This window comes from Oncorhynchus mykiss, chromosome 8 (assembly GCF_057628025.1).
Source record: "Oncorhynchus mykiss isolate SJ-2025 chromosome 8, ASM5762802v1, whole genome shotgun sequence".
In the NCBI taxonomy this organism is placed as follows: Eukaryota; Metazoa; Chordata; class Actinopteri; order Salmoniformes; family Salmonidae; genus Oncorhynchus; species Oncorhynchus mykiss.
In genome coordinates this window covers 50,004,252-50,024,035 of record NC_143029.1, presented here as the reverse complement: position 1 = coordinate 50,024,035, position 19,784 = coordinate 50,004,252, and the positions used below count along the sequence as shown (strand labels likewise).

General features: G+C 40.0%; 1 long non-coding RNA gene across 1 annotated transcript in view; it reads right to left on the bottom strand.

The window, feature by feature from the left end:
• LOC149981677 (uncharacterized) overlaps window positions 1-17,984 on the bottom strand; it is a 31,806-nt gene extending 13,822 nt beyond the window's left edge. Inside the window, exons 1-2 of the long non-coding RNA XR_016482412.1 lie at window positions 17,839-17,984; window positions 17,545-17,620 (exon numbers count right to left, since the gene is read on the bottom strand). This is a non-coding gene — a long non-coding RNA (uncharacterized LOC149981677). The remainder of the gene's footprint in view (window positions 1-17,544; window positions 17,621-17,838) is intronic.
• Between the last annotated feature and the right edge of the window lie 1,800 nt (window positions 17,985-19,784).

Sequence of the window (19,784 nt, the reverse complement as noted above, 5' to 3'; positions counted from 1 at the left end):
ATACTGTTGTGAAGAAGTTAAAAGCCGGATTTGGATACAAAAATATTTCCCAAGCTTTAAACATCCCAAGGAGCACTGTGCAAGCGATAATATTGAAATGGAAGGAGTATCAGACCACTGCAAATCTACCAAGACCTGGCCGTCCCTCTAAACTTTCAGCTCATACAAGGAGAAGACTGATCAGAGATGCAGCCAAGAGGCCCATGATCACTCTGGATGAACTGCAGAGATCTACAGCTGAGGTGGGAGACTCTGTCCATAGGACAACAATCAGTCGTATATTGCACAAATCTGGCCTTTATGGAAGAGTGGCAAGAAGAAAGCCTTTTCTTAAAGATATCCATAAAAAGTGTTGTTTAAAGTTTGCCACAAGCCACCTGGGAGACACACCAAACATGTGGAAGAAGGTGCTCTGGTCAGATGAAACGAAAATTGAACTTTTTGGCAACAATGCAAAACGTTATGTTTGGCGTAAAAGTAACACAGCTCATCACACTGAACACACCATCCCCACTGTCAAACATGGTGGTGGCAGCATCATGGTTTGGGCCTGCTTTTCTTCAGCAGGGACAGGGAAGATGGTTAAAATTGATGGGAAGATGGATGGAGCCAAATACAGGACCATTCTGGAAGAAAACCTGATGGAGTCTGCAAAAGACCTGAGACTGGGACGGAGATTTGTCTTCCAACAAGACAATGATCCAAAACATAAAGCAAAATCTACAATGGAATGGTTAAAAAATAAACATATCCAGGTGTTAGAATGGCCAAGTCAAAGTCCAGACCTGAATCCAATCGAGAATCTGTGGAAAGACCTGAAAACTGCTGTTCACAAATGCTCTCCATCCAACCTCACTGAGCTCGAGCTGTTTTGCAAGGAGGAATGGGGAAAAATGTCAGTCTCTCGATGTGCAAAACTGATAGAGACATACCCCAACGGACTTACAGCTGTAATCGCAGCAAAATGTGGCGCTACAAAGTATTAACTTAAGGGGGCTGAATAATTTTGCACGCCCAATTTTTCAGTTTTTGATTTGTTAAAAAAGTTTGAAATATCCAATAAATGTCGTTCTACTTCATGATTGTGTCCCACTTGTTGTTGATTCTTCACAAAAAATACAGTTTTATATCTTTATGTTTGAAGCCTGAAATGTGGCAAAAGGTCGCAAAGTTCAAGGGGGCCGAATACTTAGCCACCATGCTTCTACATCTGCATTGCTTGCTGTTTGATTGATTGAATCTATGTCCAGGAAACTGTAGCGTTCTAAAACCTTCTATTGTCTATGTCAAGGTCCATCAAATCTGTTGATATTGGACGGAAACAGAGTTCAATCTGCTCAGGAAGATGTTTGAGTACATCTGTGATTATGAAATATTAGTCAAGCCCAATACAGACATTGGGAAATGTGCTATTAGAGAATATGCTGTTGTATATTTTGTCGGCCTAGATAACTCACAGGCCATTTGTATGCATCTATAGGCCTTCCCAAAGGAGATTAGACATCAGATTTAGCACAAACGCTGCGAGGGAGCGCATGGTCCATTGGCATGAACACCAGCCAAAGTGCAACTGGGAATACTACATTGTCCATTGACACTAGCTTTTGCCAGAATGCTGGAGGGAATGCATGGTTCATTGGCCCATGAAGTGAGGTCTGATATGACTGCAGCAAAGGCCATTTATTTTCACCAAGGGACTGGGGCAAAGGGCAAGAGGGAGAAATAGGAAAGAGAAAGAAGGGGAGAGAGAATAAAATAAAATAAAATTGACAGAGCCTTCATGGATTACCTCTGTTTTCTTACGAACAAGACCACCCACATTAGTTTTCCCTCCGCCTACACTGAGCCTCCACTCGTCTCCATTCTCCAACGCAGCAACGAAGGGGGCTAATAACCTCAGCCCCCATCTCGACACGCCTTCACAACGTGGCAAAGGAGTGGACCCACAATCAAATTCTGTAATTACGTCTCCCACTAATGCACTCGCTCCACAATGACAGACTCAAACAAGACTAATGCATCTCTCTGGGGTGTGTGTCTGGGAGTAAGGGGGTCATTTAAACAGGGAATGATTTAGCGCTACAGTATTAGCAAGGACACGGGCACAATGAAAGGTGCTGACAACACCACAGATGCCGCAGAACTTTGGCATCTTGCACCATGCATATGGAACAGGCCCCCACCCACAGGAGATGAGATGTGTGTACTTTTGGGATAAATTAATTCCCCCTCCGCAGAATATTGGCATGCTTTACAATGTTTGCCCAGGCCCACTGCAAGACAGAACTTCACTGACTGTGACAATGTCCCCAATGACAAAGAGTGGGAAATTATGTGGAATAATCTTTTTCATCAAGCTTAGTTCATAACCCACCCTCCTTCTCACCCTTCAGCCGCTCTTCTCCTTCCTCCCTCACCATCACCCATAGCCAAATGAAAGTCCACATTAAAAGTGTAGATAGAGTTTCTTAGGAAGAAGTAAGGCACCTAACATTTGTTATTTGACATAGCACACTCTTGGTCTTAATTTATATTGTTCAAACACCGACGGCCAGAAACTATCCTAGCATAGAAAGTTATACAAAAGTTTTTGGTTGCATCTGTCAGGAAGGCAAAATAAGGCATAGAAATGGCAGGGTGTGCAAGGAAGAGAACATCACTCAATCACTAAAAAGACATGGGTTATGTTACAGATCCCAGTTTTGGGACTGGTGCAGCAGCTAAAGGTTCATGTAACACAGAATAAATGATGAAATAGGATAAAGTGGCTTCTCTTTCAAAGGTTCTCTCAATTATATTATTCAACATTCTCTCAAGTGCAAATCGTCATTTTCTGTCTTTTCATTGTATTTCAGTGTATGTAATAATTTGTCTCATAAATCCCTGACATATTATTATATTATATACATCTTTCCAATTCACATCCTAAAATTCTTTACATTTATACCTGAAACACATTTACTCTTAACTTTAATTAACCTGTTTAGGTTATAATTATGTAGTTGACCGTTGCCCACTATAGTCCAATAGGAAACTCTAAAACAAGAAAGCCTATTAAAACTAGTATAACTCATTAGAAGTTACTTCATACCCATGCTCAAAATACATTGACCCTGTGTAAGAAGGGCTAATAGAAAGACTATTGCAACTGGCATTAATGCTAATTATTGGAAAATGACTGAACAAACTAGCACAGCGCTAACCGAGGCTAGCAACCAACTGACCAGAGCTAGCAAACAGCTAACTGGAGCTTTCCAAAAGCTAAACGCTTTTCTTTTTCAGTACAACAATTACAAAGTTCTTAAACATCAGTTACAACATTAAATTCTTGAAAATCCTAGGGGTTTCCCTTATTGTCAGGAGTGTCATTTTCAAAAATAGAAATGTTCAGGAGTTAACCATTCGTTTTTTTCTAGATCAAAGGAATGCACCACCATCATTGGTCATCATTTTACACTCGACATGCGTTTTCTGTCTAGTACGAAGTTAATTACTACGTTGTGGTATTCAGTGTATTTTTGCACTTTACTGACACAGGATAAATTATGAAATAGGAGAACGTCAAAGGTTCTCTCAATTATGAGAACATATAGTCTCAGTGAAAAGCAAACATGTCCCACTGCCCCCTACTGAACAACAGTAGCATTTTTTTTATTTTTACCTTTATTTAATTAACTAGGCAAGTCAGTTAATTAAGACCAAATTCTTATTTTCAATGACGGCCTAGGAACAGTGCTAACTGCCTGTTCAGGGGCAGAATGACAGATTTGTACTTTGTCAGCTTGGGGGTTTGAACTTGCAACCTTCCGGTTACTAGTCCAACACTCTAACCACTAGGCTACCCTGCTGCCCCACTAGGCTGGCGAAACCTTGTAGTACTGACATTTCAGTAAAAACATTCTTCCCAATACAAAGAACAATACATAAACACAAATGTGACCATACATTTTGTGTGCATCACAGTTACAACCAAACTGTACCACCCTGGAATTATTTGTTAAAAATTGATAAACAGCTATTTTTGGAGTACGAGAAAACAACAACTACTTAAGCTGTAGTGATGCAAGTTCGGATTCATTGAATCAATAGCACAGTGTATGCAGAGTCAAAAGTCAACTTGATACATATTCAAACAAGCCATCTTGTGTGGTTCAAATATATTTTAGCCTTACTTGAAAATCCATGGTTACCAGTTGCAAAAGGGCTTTAAGTTAAGTTATGTTCACCTGCATTTCCCAAAAGCGATGGAATTTAGGCTTAAGGCTCATTCACATTACCCAAAAGCACTCTGTTACGTTGTACGGGATGTCATGCATTTTAATGGGGACGTCCATAAGGGAAACGCAACACCACCTTGCAGTTGAAGGCTCCATTGCGAGACAGAAGGTCGTCTCAGTCCAGCCAGAGTCTGTCGAAGAACAGGAAGTTACCAAAGCACAGAAGAAGATGAAAATATTTGGTTTCCAATGATCCCTTTATGGGATAGCAAACAACTTGTAAACAATTAGTATTTTAATAGTAATGTTAAATAATACACAATTGCTGTTAAGCCAATTATATTTTATGACTGTTGCCTCCCATTTAAGTTTATTGTGATGGTAATAACGATTATTTTTGATGATAATTATTAGGTGGAGGTTGCTAGCTACAATGGTATCATCAACCTTGCACAGCTTTTAGTTAGCTAGCGAGTTACTCTGCAGTGCAAACTAGCTTGATGTGCTATAAAGTTAGAAAAACAAGTTGATAAAAACGTAACTAAACAAAACATGTTTTATTATCACCTGAAACAATATATTTATTCTGTCTTGATTAAAAATTTCAAATCTCCCCAAATAAAATGCGCTTTCTGACGAGAGACAGGCTGTCCTCCATCTTGCATTACAAATACTACACTTATCCATTCAGTAATAGGGCAAGACTCAGTGAAGATGACCCACGGCGTAATGAAATGCATCACGATGTAAACGGGGCCTCACAAGTGTTTTAACGATGCATCATTCCTAAAATGACTGAAGTAATGTGGATTTCCCAAAATACCACACAGAGAAAACGTTCGCTAAGTATGTCGTTAGACCATGTGTTGATACCAATAGGATCAAAAGAAAAGCAGCGATGCCCTTGGATCAGCACTCTCCATTCAAATCTTATCATAACATTATAATCACTCCACAATAGTCATGACGAATCAGCTCCTAGAGCGATATTACCAACGGTGACTGCAAATATTGAGGCGGCTTATTATGCATTAAATCACAGATTAACAACATGATTACCAAACATGGTGACTAAACATTATTACATTTATTGAGGCAAAAATTTAGAGACAGTAGCCTATTGGCAAAATAGAATTCAATTGATTGATTGATTATATTTATTTCAATATGATAAAATAAATGTACATACATCTAGCCTATTTGACCTTAATGCAGTCATCTCAGATTGAATTTGAATCCTTTACTTGTTTGTAACAATTGCAAAGACTTTTTTTCTGAAGTTATTGTTTGGTCACAGTCAGAGAGATAAACATCTTGATTGTAAGTTTAGCGGAGATATTCTGTGAAGAAAGTGGTGGGGAAGGGGAAAAAAGCATCTAACGACGCACATTTTATGAATGGCCCGAGGCAACTTTAGTAATTTTGGTTTTGCAAAACAGCTCTGAGATTTAACAATGCTCCTACGATGGTTACAACTATTAATGGAAGGAGGAAACTGAAGGAGAAACTGAGGAAGCAATTTGACATTGATATTTGACACTTTACGACCAGAGATGAGAAAGTTTAAAGTCTGTGCAAATGATCAGCAGCACAACTTTTCAATGTTAAAACCTGTTAAGGATATGGCAGACATACGCCCCCTTTGGAGAGATTGGGTACCCCTAGTAAACTGGAAAAAAAATCTGTCAAAAATTGCTAATATATGCAAATAAAAAATATTATTGGATAGAAAACACTCTAAAGATTCTAAAACCGTTGGAATTATGTCTGTAAGTATAGCAGAACTCACAGGGCAGGCATTCTTCCAAACTAGTTTTTGTGGCCATGAAAGTTGGAGCAACTTTGACGTCATGGCCCCCACCCTTCCCAACCAGTTATGATTCTGGGGACACTTTCTATCTCTTCCGCTAGATGTCCTCTTTCATTTTGAATCGTTCAAATCCCGCGAGAATTGACCCTATGGGAGTGAAATTAGTGCGTGCCACGAGAGAATAGGCTGTGCGTATGGGCGCGAATTGGTCCCAGCCATTCCTTTGTTCCAGCACTCAAGAGAAGAGCAGACGATGGCCGATTGAATTGATGTTTTGCGTGTCTAAAACATCATAAAGCTTGCTTCTGCACTTAGTTTGACCTGTTTAGTCGACATATAATATGTAATTTTGAAGTTTTGATGCGCAACTTTTCCGGACCAGAGGACGTTTTGGGTGCATTTCAGCTGATGTTATTAGCAGTAGCTAATACAAAGACGCAAGACTTGAAACCAAACGATGTATTGGGTAAGTATGAAGCCTTCCAGAACATTCTGAACGAAGACCATCGAAGGTAAGGGAATATTTATGCTTAAATCTGTGTTTCTGTTGACTCCAACATTACGTGGAAATGTAGCTTGGAACTGAGCGCTGTCTCAGCATATGGAATAGTGTGCGATTTCTGTAACGTTAAAAATAAATCTAACACAGCGGTTGCATAAAGAAGCAGTGTATCTTTCTAACTATATGTAGAACATGTATATTTAGTCAAAGTTTATGATGTCTATTTACGTTATCTTGCCGCGCTACATAGATTTCCTGCGGGCATTTTTGAGTAATTTCTGAAGCTGAACTCACTGTAAATGGACATTTATGGATATAAATGGCATATTATTGAAAAAAAAAAATATGTACTGTGTAATATGTCATATTACTGTCATCTGATGAAGATTTTCAAAAGGTTAGTGAGCGATTTATTTTTTAATCCTGCGTTTGTTGATTGCATGTTTTGGCTATTGAAATGAGCTGTGTCTGGTGGTGGTTTTACATATATATGTGCTATGTTTTCGCCGTAAAACATTTTAGAAATCTGACTTGCTGGCTAGATGAACAAGGTGTTTATCTTTCATTTGAGCTATTGGACTAGGTTAAATATTTTTAAGAATATTTTTGCGTTCCATGGGCCACCGTTTCAGCTGAACGTGGGAGGGTTGATTCCCAATTGGGAACCAGTATCGTAGACAGGTTAACCAAACAAGGGAGGGAAGTGGGAACATCTAGCTAGGAAGCTTTACCACTGTGCTTTTTACCAGCCAATGTGCTGTTTTGTATGCAATTCCAATGAAAAGCCCAAAAGGGGTGATTCCGGCAATATATTACAACAAAGTAGTAAGCAATGTTCATTTTCCGTAAGCAGGATGGCCTGAGGCACTTTGTGCCAGAATGCTCACCATTCCATACCAGCTTTCAATCATTATCCTCCTGACAGATAGAATAGGATAGGGAGTGGGGAGTAAAAGGATGATGAAGTATTAATAGGTGACCTTCCTCACTTAAATTCAGGTTGGCATATTCTGTGGAGGGGTGACATTCTGTAGAGGGCTGACATTCTGTGGAGGGGTGACATATTCTGTGGAGTGGGTGATGACAACATACAGTCACCACCTTCCCGGTGAGACATACTTCCTGGGCAAACTGACATCTTGAATGAGTGCCAGGGTTGCAGTTTCCTATTTAACACAGTGTTTTTGTTGTGTGTTTTTGGTATTTGGTCCCTGTCCTTTATCAAACTGCAAGAGTTCTCTGCCACACAAGACAGTGTCCTGGTCAACTTAGGATCAGGGTGTTTACCATGATGAAATCAACATAATCAGTTGGTATATGAACAATTGATACAGGTTTTTCATTCTCAGAATCACCTTTTACAATTGGACTGAATCTAGAAATAGTAAGTCCTTAATTGATTATTCCGTCTTGCTTTTTACCACACACCATGTTCTATCAGGAATTGACAAATTGTTGATGGTGTCATGACGTTGCCCTGTTGGTGAAGTTTATGACTCCCATACATATATTTCCCCCTTTTTTTTCTCTACTCTACAGATTTTACTCTTGAAAAGCCCTTTGTTAACATAGAGAGAGTCTGGTAACAGGTTGGGAACGGAACCATATTTCGGTAATCCAACCAGTTGAAAATATCTGTTGGTACTTAAAGAATATGATGTCAGATCAGTTCTCGTCTGAGACGTTATTACTGATGATAGGATGACATAAACTGTATCTTGGAAAGTCTAAATATTCTAGTTATCAGATTCACATGAAATTTTCATGCAATTTAAATGTTTAAATATGAAACTATTTGTGAAAAGATTAAATGTAATTTTAGCTTATAAATGAGAGAAATGTTTTCATAAGTGAACTATGCTCACTCAGTGGCCCCACCAAGTGAACAGACATTGGTTGTGAACTATAAAACACGCCCTTCTCTCCACCACTACAAAAGCCCATTGATGAAAGTCAACCTTGTTTGTGTTCCCGATGACGTGAGGACTGCTGTCCATACGGCTAAAATCAACTACAGAACTAAGCCAACCTCAGCTTGAGCTCTGGTTGTGAATGGTTGAACGACTACAACCTAACGAAATTAACATTGTGACTGATGTCCATACGTTTAGAAGGGCTAATTTCAACGGGGAGGTGACGATCGACATGCTGGAAGGATGACTTTCGACTATACCAGCCAGAATATAGCATGAGCTTACAGTATGGCAACTTGTTATGAACTTTGAACTCTTATTCACTGAAGAATTGATAAAGGAATGTATATGTGTAAAGTAATGATTAAAGTATTCCACCCTGAAATCATATAATTGTATGAAATGTGTTAGAGTCATAATTTAATAGTGTGTGTGACTAGACCATTATGTTACTATTTCGCAATATGAGCTGGGTAGAGTTGAGACATTCAAGGCCAACGGAACTGTCGACTTGTGATAACTCTGAAACAAAACAACAGGAAAGAGGGCCCTTCCAAGGCCCCTCTAATCTAGGGAGGAGAGGAATGGCGAGAAACTGCGAAGGCTGGTAGAAAAGTGATAAAACTGTGTGTGTGTGTGTGTGGGGGGGGGGGGGGGTTATAAAATGACTGGTTTTGTATTTTGACTTCAGAGCTCTCTGAGTAAAGAACTAACCTATTGCAGACTGGGGGCTTTGTCTAATTCTTCATTACCCAGGGTCTTACAAACTTCTGGGAATTGGTCAAAGTAGCTATAGTGATAGTTGAGTTCAACCATTGGGATGAAAATTCTCGTGACAAGAAGTGATACATCCTAGATGTCGAGTTAGCAGCAGCTGTAAACGAGGAGGACGGACAATCTCTTCAGAAAGACAGGGTACTACAAAGTATACGTTCTATCGCACAAAGACAGTACAACAACGTATCCGTCGTACCACAAGACATATTTTTCAAAGGACAAAGGATATTTTTGCTGGGCAACCCAGCCTTCCATCTATGACCAATCTATCGAAGCGCAGCTCAGAGTAAATATTTCTTGCATTTTCCTCTTCCAAATGGGCGGTTATTTAGAATGCATAAGATTCAGAATTTACGATAGCATAGCTTCATGAGGTCTGATAGAGACCCAATCCTTTTGTTCCTTACTCTTCCCGCGTTTTCATTCAAACCCAACCCCGTCTTTGTGTTTTGTTTTCTATGACATAATTAGTAATCAATGTATGAGCCATCCTGTGCATATGTAATTTTGTGTGATTTATTTAGTTATTTATAGTAAATAAATCATCAAACCAAATGATTTTTATTGCAGATTCAACTTGTTGGCCAGGGTTTGTCAAGAATTGCACAACGTTCAGATGAGACTGAGTAAGGTGACGATTAATAATTGACTGCTACTGATATACGAGATTACCAGGTCTTTACGAGTTTATTAGGAAGACAACAGCTCTTTAAACATTCTTCCGTGGTGCCCCGACTTTCAAGTAATTACATTTACATGATTAGTTTAATCAGGTAATATTAATTACAGAGAAATTATTTTATAAAATAGCATGTCATATCACTTCATCTGGCATAGCAAAGACACAACATTAATGACGCACCCTGCGAGGAATCTACATTTTGATGACGCTTTCATTTTGATTCAGCCTATAGAAAATTTAAAATCAGATTACATACTACACCCAGTTTATTATACATATTATTGGAGTTGTAGATAGTAATTATTGGTGGTTTGTGTGTGTTCTGAAGACTGCCTCTGTGTTGTTCTCTGACATAGCTAGTGGGTAGCGTCAGCTACACAATTCTAGTACTAGGGCTGATAAAGCTAATTATCGTTTGGACAAACGCAGGGCTATTTGTGCCTCCAGCGTTTCAGACCCGGGTAGGTTCGGTCATTATTCATTTCTCGAGCGAGGACAAAGAGCCAGCCGATTGAAATTGAGTAGATATTAGCTTGAGCAGCAATAATTATGTCTCTCCCTCGCGTTTCCACGTGAGTAGACCATGGTGCATTTCGTTGTTTGCCGTGCATTCCGGTTAAAACATTGTCAAAATAACGCCGAAAATGGTTTGAACATAATACGTTATAACTAAAACCTTACCTTGCCTATGCTATTCCTGAAAGTGTACAAAGTAGGACTAGCTTGCACTAGATGCTAAGCTAACAAAGGGAAAACTTTTTCCTGTGTCAAGTTGAAATTCCTTCGCCTTGCGCAATGGAAGTCCCGCCCTTTGTACTTCCGTTTGATTTCAGCGTGTGCTATCAGTGACCTTTGAAAAATCGCCAGTACATTCCTTCAAGAATAATTATTCAGGTGACACTCAAGTGTTTTTTTCCCACATTAACCTAGACGAAGCAACCTCTCAGGTTAATTACAGTTTAATTCCCAAACAGCCTATACAGGTTTGATTTATCATTAAAATTGATCAATCAGTAAAATGTTGTTTTTGCAAAACACATTCAGTAACCCAGTACTGATTGAAGTCCCACCTCCAGCGGGAATCCCATGTGGCTTCGGCCTTAGGGAGAAGTGAACCTAGTGGTGAATGTACCCTAACAAATGAACTATTGTTTACACGTATGATATCCAATCAATCAATGGAGATTGTATGGATTATCATCGTTTCATTCAATTTATTAAGTTAAATTGTTGAGCATACCTTAAGGTTCTTGCAATCAAATGAGACATTTTTAAACTTCCTATATTAACCTGGATGAACCAACTTCTCAGGTTAATTAAAGTTTAATTCCCAGATAGCCTATCCAGGTATGATTAATCATTATCATTGATTAATGAATTCAATTTGCTTTTGCAAATTCATTCACATCCAACTCCCACATTACTGGTACAGTACATCTATAAATAGATTAAACTTCTATAAATAGATTAAACATGTCTTTGCAGCTTCCAACGAATTCCAAACCCAAACTTTGAAAATAAATAGGAACATTTTCCTCTACATTTTTCTAATAATGTGCAAGCTATCAGAGGTGGTCACCACTCCTCCGCTAATTAGTGAAAGTCCACCCATAAAAGGATTGATCTCCCAGGACTCAATGTTACACAATACATGTATGTTTTGTTCGATCAAGTTCATATTTATATCCAAAAACCTCAGTTTACATTGGCACCATGTTCAGAAATGCCTCCAAAACATCCGGAGAAATTGCAGAGAGCCACATCAAATTACAGAAATACTCATCATAGACTTTTATGAAAGATACATGTTTTACATAGAATTAAAGATAAACTTGTTCTTAATGCAACCACTGTGTCAGATTTCAAAAAAGCTTTACGGCAAAAGCACAATATTCAATAATCTGAGAACAGCGTTCAGCCACAAAAGCAAGCCATACAGTTACCCGTCAAATTGTGGAGTCAACAAAAGTCATAAATAGCATTATAAATCTTCACTTACCTTTGCTGATCTTCGTTGGAAGGCACTCCCAGGACTCCCACTTCCACAAGAAATGTTTGTTTTGTTCGATTACAGCCATATTTATGTCCAAATACTTCCGTTTTGTTTGCGTGCCTGTTCCAAAGGCATAATGCGCGAGAGCAAAATCCAGACTAAAAGTCAAAAGAGTTCCATTACAATTTGTAGAAACATGTCAAACGATGTTCACAATCAATCCTTAGGGTCTTTTTATAATAAATCTACAATAACATTCCAACCGGACAATAGCGTATTCATTACAGAGGAAAAAGAAGGAAAAGCGTGCCCGCGTGACCGCACAGTAAACAACTGATTGGAAACAGCCTAGTCCACTTGTTGAAACAGCTCTTATTCGACACCTTCCACAATAGAAGCCTCAAACAACTTTCTAAAGACTGTTGACATCTGCTGGAAGCCTTGGGATGTGCAATCTGGCCCCACATACACAGCATATTGGATAGGCAATCACTTAAATGAAACTACAAACCTCAGATTTCTCACTTCCTGGTTAGATTTGTCTCAGGTTTTCGCCTGCCATATGAGTTCTGTTATACTCACAGACATCATTTAAACAGTATTAGAAACTTCAGAGTGTTTCCTATCCAATACTACTAATAATGTGCATATATTAGCATCTGGGACAGAGTATCAGGCAGTTTACTCTGGACACCTTATTCATCCAAGCTACTCAATACAGCCCCCCTGTCACCAAGAAGTGAGTTCTGAGAGTCGATCTGTTTTCCAACGATTATAACGTTTTATTATTAGTAGTATTATTAACCCTGCTTTATAATTATATAAAAGCCCCTTAGATATTCTGTGTTTTTATTTACAGGTGTGATGGACAGCTGGGGCATTTTGTTTTTCACAAGCGTAGCAGGCTGTGAATTCTGCAAACAATGTTTCCAGGATTGGGTGATTCTAAATTAATATCTAAGGGGCATTTTTCGTTAGGGCAAATCTGGTCTGTGAGAATATCTAAGGGGCTTTAATTGAACTATAATGCATGGTTAATAATAATAATACAAATAATCGTTCGCTAACAGATTGGCTCTTGGAACTCAGGCTTCTGTCTTCAATATGCTTCAAATGCCTTATTATCCAAATGTTTGAAGTGCTTGTGGGCGACGGAGAGAAACAAAATGTTGTAGTTTGAGGTCATGAGTCGGAGAGTAATTGTCCATTAATGTTTCCATGATGGGCTGTTAGCAGGACAACAGACTCTTCATAGTCCGGCTACTGTAGGTGTGAAAATCCCCCCAACTTACAATGTATTCCATGCTTAACATCTTAAGGTATAGGGGGCAGCCTTTTCACTTTTGGATAAATAGCGTGCCCAATTTCAACTTCCTGCTACTCATGCCAAGAATATAAGACATGCATATTATTAGTAGATTTGGACAGAAAACACTGAAGTTTCTTAAACTGTTTGAATCATGTCTGTGAGTATAACAGAACTTATGTAGCAGGCAAAACCCCGAGGACTAACCATTCAGATATTTTGTTTTTGAGGCAAACTTCCAAACAGGAAGTGGAAATTCTGGGGCTGGTTGATTTTCAAGTCATCGCCTATACACATCCAAATAAGATATGGATCTGTTCGCACTTCGTACGCCTTCCACTAGATGTCAACGGTCAGTAGAACGTGGAATGAAGCCTTTAGTGTGATGTGGGACCGGATTGTAGCTATTTGAGTCACTGGTCTGGCAGAATGCCAGTTCCTGGTTACGCACAGTACTTATTATATCGCCTTGCGTTCCATTCCTCTGTAGACAATAACGAATGCTCCGGTTGGAACGTTATTGGATATATATGATAATAACATCCTGAAGATTGATTCTCTACTTAGTTTGACCAGTTTATTTGACCTGGAATATAACTTTTTAAAGTTTTCTTCCGAGTTCACCTCAACCGGCGCCAGCTTTTGGACATGTGAGCTAAACGTGCAAGCAAAAGTAGCTAATTGGACACTAGTAATGGACATTATCGAACAAAACAACAATTTATTGCGGAAGGATTCCTTGCACTGCATTCTGATGAAAGATCATCAAAGGTAAGGGAATATTTATGATGTAATTTCGTATTTCTGTTGACTCCAACATGGCGGAGAAATATATTTACGTCTGAGCGCCGTCTCAGATTATTGCATGGTATGCTTTTTTCCCACGTTTAAAAAAAATCTGACACAGCGGTTGCATTAAGAACCAGTGTATCTTTAATTATATGAAAAACATGTATCTTTCGTCAAAGTTTATGATGAGTATTTCTGTTATCTGACGTAGCTCTTGTAATTACTCCGGACATTTTGGAGGCATTTCTGAACATGGCACCAATGTAAACCGAGATTTGTGGATATAAATATGCATATTATTGAACAAAACATAAATGTATTGTGTAACATCATGTCATATGAGTGTCATCTGATGAAGATTATCAAAGGTTAGTGATTCATTTTATCTCTAATTCTGCTTTTGTGACTATCTTTGGCTGGGAAAAATGGCTGTGTTTTTTTGGATTTGGTGGTGATCTAACATAAATACATGTTTTGTTTTCGCTGTAAAACATTTTAAAAATCGGACACAAAGAGTAGATTATGAAGATGTTTATCTTTCATTTGCTGTATTGGACTTGTTAATCTGTGAAAGATAAATATTTCTAAAAAATATTTTGGGATTTCAGCGGAATGTTTTTTTTTTTTTTTGGCGGAACCTGTGTCCTAGACAGGTTAACGTTTAAAAATACCTAAAGTTGTATTACAAAAGTAGTTTGAAATGTTTTGGGAACGTTTACAGACAACTTTTGAAATATTTTGTAGTGACGTTGCGCAATTTGGAAGCTGTTTTTTTCCGGATCAAACGCGCCAAATAAATGGACATTTTGGATAAATATGGGCGGAATTAATCGAACAAAAGGACCAATTGTGATGTTTATGGGACATATTGGAGTGCCAACAAAAGAAGCTCATCAAAGCTAAGGCATGTTTTATATTTTATTTCTACGTTTTGTGTAGCGCTTGCAGGGTTGAAATATGCTACCCTCTTTGTTTACTGTTGTGCTATCATCAGATAATAGCTTCTTATGCTTTCGCCAAAAAGCCTTTTTAAAATCTGACATGTTGGCTGGATTCACAACGAGTGTAGCTTTAATTTAGTATCTTACATGTGTGATTAAATGAAAGTTAGATTTTTATATCAATTTACTTGAATTTGCCGAGCTGCATTTTCCCTGGCTTTTGGCCAAGTGGGACACAAGTGTCCCCTATACCATAAGAAGTGAAGTAGTCTAAAGAAAAAAAGACTTTCAAAATGCAGATGTTTATTTCAACTACCTTTTAGTTGCACTTCCCCCCAGCTCCACAACCACAGGTAAAACCTTGCTGAGATGATCAATGTATGTGTTGCATTGTTGTATTGTCAATTGATGGCCTTCACCAGTTCATCTTTGCTTGTAGGCTTGGCAGAGTTACGGATTCATGTTTTCATTTGATGCCAAACAAGTGCGATCGGGTTTAAATCAAGAGACCTACATGTAGAGAAAAATTTATTTTTAGGGCATCCCGAGTGGCACAGTGGTTTAAGGCTAGCTGTGCCACTAGAGATTCTGGGTTCAAGTCCAGTCTCTGTCACAGCAGGCCACGACCGAGAGACCCATCGGGTGGTGCAAAATTGTCTGGGTTAGGGGAGGGTTTGGCCAGCAGGGATGTCCTTGTCCCATTGCGCACTATCTACTCCTGTGGCAGGCTGGGTGTTTCCTCCGACACATTGGTGCGGCTGGCTTCCGGGTTAAGAGGGCATTGTGTCAAGAAGCAGTGCGGCTTGGTTGGATTCTCAACCTTCGACTCTCCAGAGTCCATACAGGAGTTGCAGCTTTGAGACAATTAAAGCCCCTTATTACCAATTGGATACCATGAAATTGAAGATAAAAAGGGGTTAAAAAACATATATATTTTTACATATACTGTAAGCCTACCATAGATGACATGAGTCTCACTAGTGTTGAGTAATGGGCAGTGTTGGTCTTTTATTTAATTACACTGCTCAAAAAAATAAAGGGAACACTTAAACAACACAATGTAACTCCAAGTCAATCACACTTCTGTGAAATCAAACTGTCCACTTAGGAAGCAACACTGATTGACAATACATTTCACATGCTAGACAACAGGTGGAAATTATTGGCAATTAGCAAGACACCCCCAATAAAGGAGTGGTTCTGCAGGTGGTGACTACAGACCACTTCTCAGTTCATATGCTTCCTGGCTGATGTTTTGGTCACTTTTGCATGCTGGTGGTGCTTTCACTCTAGTGGTAGCATGAGACGGAGTCTACAACCCACACAAGTGGCTCAGGTAGTTCAGCTCATCCAGGATGGCACATCAATGCGAGCTGTGGCAAGAAGGTTTGCTGTGACTGCCAGCGTAGTGTCCAGAGCATGGAGGCGCTACCAGGAGACAGGCCAGTACATCAGGAGACGTGGAGGAGGCCGTAGGAGGGCAACAACCCAGCAGCAGGACCGCTACCTCTGCCTTTGTGCAAGGAGGAGCACTGCCAGAGCCCTGCAAAATGACCTCCAGCAGGCCACAAATGTGCATGTGTCTGCTCAAACGGTCAGAAACAGACTCCATGAGGGTGGTATGAGGGCCCGACGTCCACAGGTGGGGGTTGTGCTTACAGCCCAACACCGTGCAGGACGTTTGGCATTTGCCAGAAAACACCAAGATTGGCAAATTCGCCACTGGCGCCCTGTGCTCTTCACAGATGAAATCAGGTTCGCACTGAGCACATGTGACAGACGTGACAGTCTGGAGACGCCGTGGAGAACGTTCTGCTGCCTGCAACATCCTCCAGCATGACCGGTTTGGCGGTGGGTCAGTCATGGTGTGGGGTGGCATTTCTTTGGGGGGCCGCCATGTGCTCGCCAGAGGTAGCCTGACTGCCATTAGGTACCGAGATGAGATCCTCAGACCGCTTGTGAGACCAAATGCTGGTGCGGTTGGCCCTGGGTTCCTCCTAATGCAAGATAATGCTAGACCTCATGTGGCTGGAGTGTGTCAGCAGTTCCTGCAAGAGGAAGGCATTGATGCTATGGACTGGCCCACCCGTTCCCCAGACCTGAATCCAATTGAACACATCTGGGACATCATGTCTCGCTCCCATCCACCAACGCCACGTTGCACCACAGACTGTCCAGGAGTTGGCGGATGCTTTAGATGCTTTAGGTCTGGGAGGAGATCCCTCAGGAGACCATCCGCCACCTCATCAGGAGCATGCCAAGGCGTTGTAGGGAGGTCATACAGGCACGTGGAGGCCACACACACTACTGAGCCTCATTTTGACTTGTTTTAAGGACATTATGTCAAAGTTGGATAAGCCTGTAGTGTGGTTTTCCACTTTAATTTTGAGTGTGACTCCAAATCCAGACCTCCATGGGTTGATAAATTTGATTTCCATTGATCATTTTTGTGTGATTATGTTGTCAGCACATTCAACTATGTAAAGAAAAAAGTATTTAATAAAAATATTTCATTCATTCAGATCTAGGATGTGTTATTTTAGTGTTCCCTTTATTTTTTTGAGCAGTGTATTTTTATTCAACCTTTATTTTACTACATAGAAGGTCTACTTACTCTGCTGGCGTCTTGACCCAGTTTATGCCCTCATTTGCAATGCAAACCCAGGTGGCGATGTGTTTTGGGTCAATGTCTGCATTTGGAGAAGAAAAAAAGACCTTTAGCCTAACCGCCAACATAAGGTACAACACTAGAAATATACATGTAAATAGGCCTAAACATAACAAAATACTGCTATAATCCTACCTTGAAAGAATCGATGTGGTGAATTATTGTGGAACACATAGCAGTCCATGAGGTGTAGGCTACAATATTTGATGTACCTTTTGCTTTGTAAATAGCTCAACTTACCATCAAAAACAAATGTGGGCCTGATCCCTGGTGAGAAATTGCCCCCGACACATAGAGTTTGAGGGAATACTTGGGAATACTTGGGACTCTTTGCCGATCGCTCGTCATCTTCATCCATCAGTGAGCCAATCTCTTGAATAGTCTTGCTGGAAATAGAATACAATGTGAAAATGTGCAGCAGACAGTAAAGACCAGCAGTAGATTTATTTAAGCATAATTTTGTACATTATTAGGCCTACAGTACAGTATTGTAGCCTACTGTCCCTGATCATTTCCCTGGGCTTTGACGTTCGGCATAATACAGGCATCTGATGATAGTGTTTGCGAATAGCACTGTCCATGTCCATAATCCCCAGGTCTAACAGTATTTTACAAAATCAGCCTTCCAAACTTGATGGGCTATCAGGAGGACAATAGACTCTTACCAAGTCCACCAAATGTTTTCTTGTTTCAAATATGTTTTATTAAACACACACAAGAATGGTGTAAAGGTATACAAGACAGGTATACAATTCTTATCTAAACATAAAAGAGCATACAGGAACAACAAGACCCAGAGTTCTGGGTGCAAAACAAATAATACAAAACACGACATACAAAACAAGAACATGTAGAAAGAAAGAGGGTAGATCCCCCCCCCCCCCCCCCCCCCCCCCACTTATTCCCCCCCCCCCCCCCCCATGCTGCCCAAAGGCAGATTCAAATATTACAATTGAGAGTGCGTTAATGAGTACAAATTCACAGCGCCGACTTGTCCACGTAGGAGAGGAAAGGCTGCCAGATTTGATCAACTGTTGATAATTTATTGTTCAGAATATATCTAATTCTTACAGTGTTTGCCAATTCACTGAGCCATAATTTGGTAGAGGGCGCTTCCCTCCTTTTCCAAAACAACAAGATTAGTTTTTTTTTTGACGAAATGAGACCGTAAGAGATTAGTTGTTTTTGGGGGTTGGTTAATCCGTTTAGGGACTCAGATACTCCCAGGATTATCAGAAGCGGGTCTGGATCTATTGAAGTCTCCAAAACTTCAGAGAGGATCCCAAAAATGTCACACCAATAACCATGCAAGCTAGAGCATAGGGCAAAGCAGTGGAGTAGTGTAGCCTGACATTTATCACATGTAGGGGATGTATCAGGAAATATCCTATGCAGTTTAGTTTTGGAATAGTGTAATCTGTGTAATACCTTGAATTGTATGAGACGATGTCTGGAATTAATGGAGCATGTGTGGATATACTCTCTTCCCAGTCTGCCACCGAGGTGTCAGTCCCTAGTTCTTCCTCCCATTTTGCCTTAATGGCATCTGTAGGTGTGCTAACAGATTGAAAAGCACCATATAGACAAGATATCAGTTTATCTGAGGTGGGGCATATTTTTATGCATCCGTCAAACATGGAAGGTTTAGCATTCCCAAATGTTGGGAGGTGTTTTCTAACGTAGTCTCTAATTTGTTAGGTATCTGAAAAAATTACTTCTGGGAAGATTATAAATTTCCTTCAGCAACTCAAAGGAAGCAAAGGTCCCTTCTATGTATAAATCCCCTATGCTACTTATCCCCAACTCTCCCCATCGCTCAAAGGTGTTATCAAGGTTAGAGGGGGCAAAGGAGGGATTCCTGGCGACAGGGAGCATGAATGACATTGGTCTAAGCTCAAAGTGGACTTTAATTTGCTTCCAGATTCGGACTGTGCTATGTATAATAGGACTGTTACAATAAAGTGACATCTCCAGATTGACAGGCGACAAAATCACAGCGCCAATAGAGAAGGGTTGACACATTCATCACGCTCCATACTAAGCCAGCTGGATGACGGACGTGCGTCATCCAGCAGAGACGTAACAATGCGGAGGTTAGCAGCCCAGTAATAAAATATCAAATTTGGGAGAGACAATTCTCCTTCCATCTTGGATTTACAGAGGTGTTTTTTACCTATCCTGTGTGT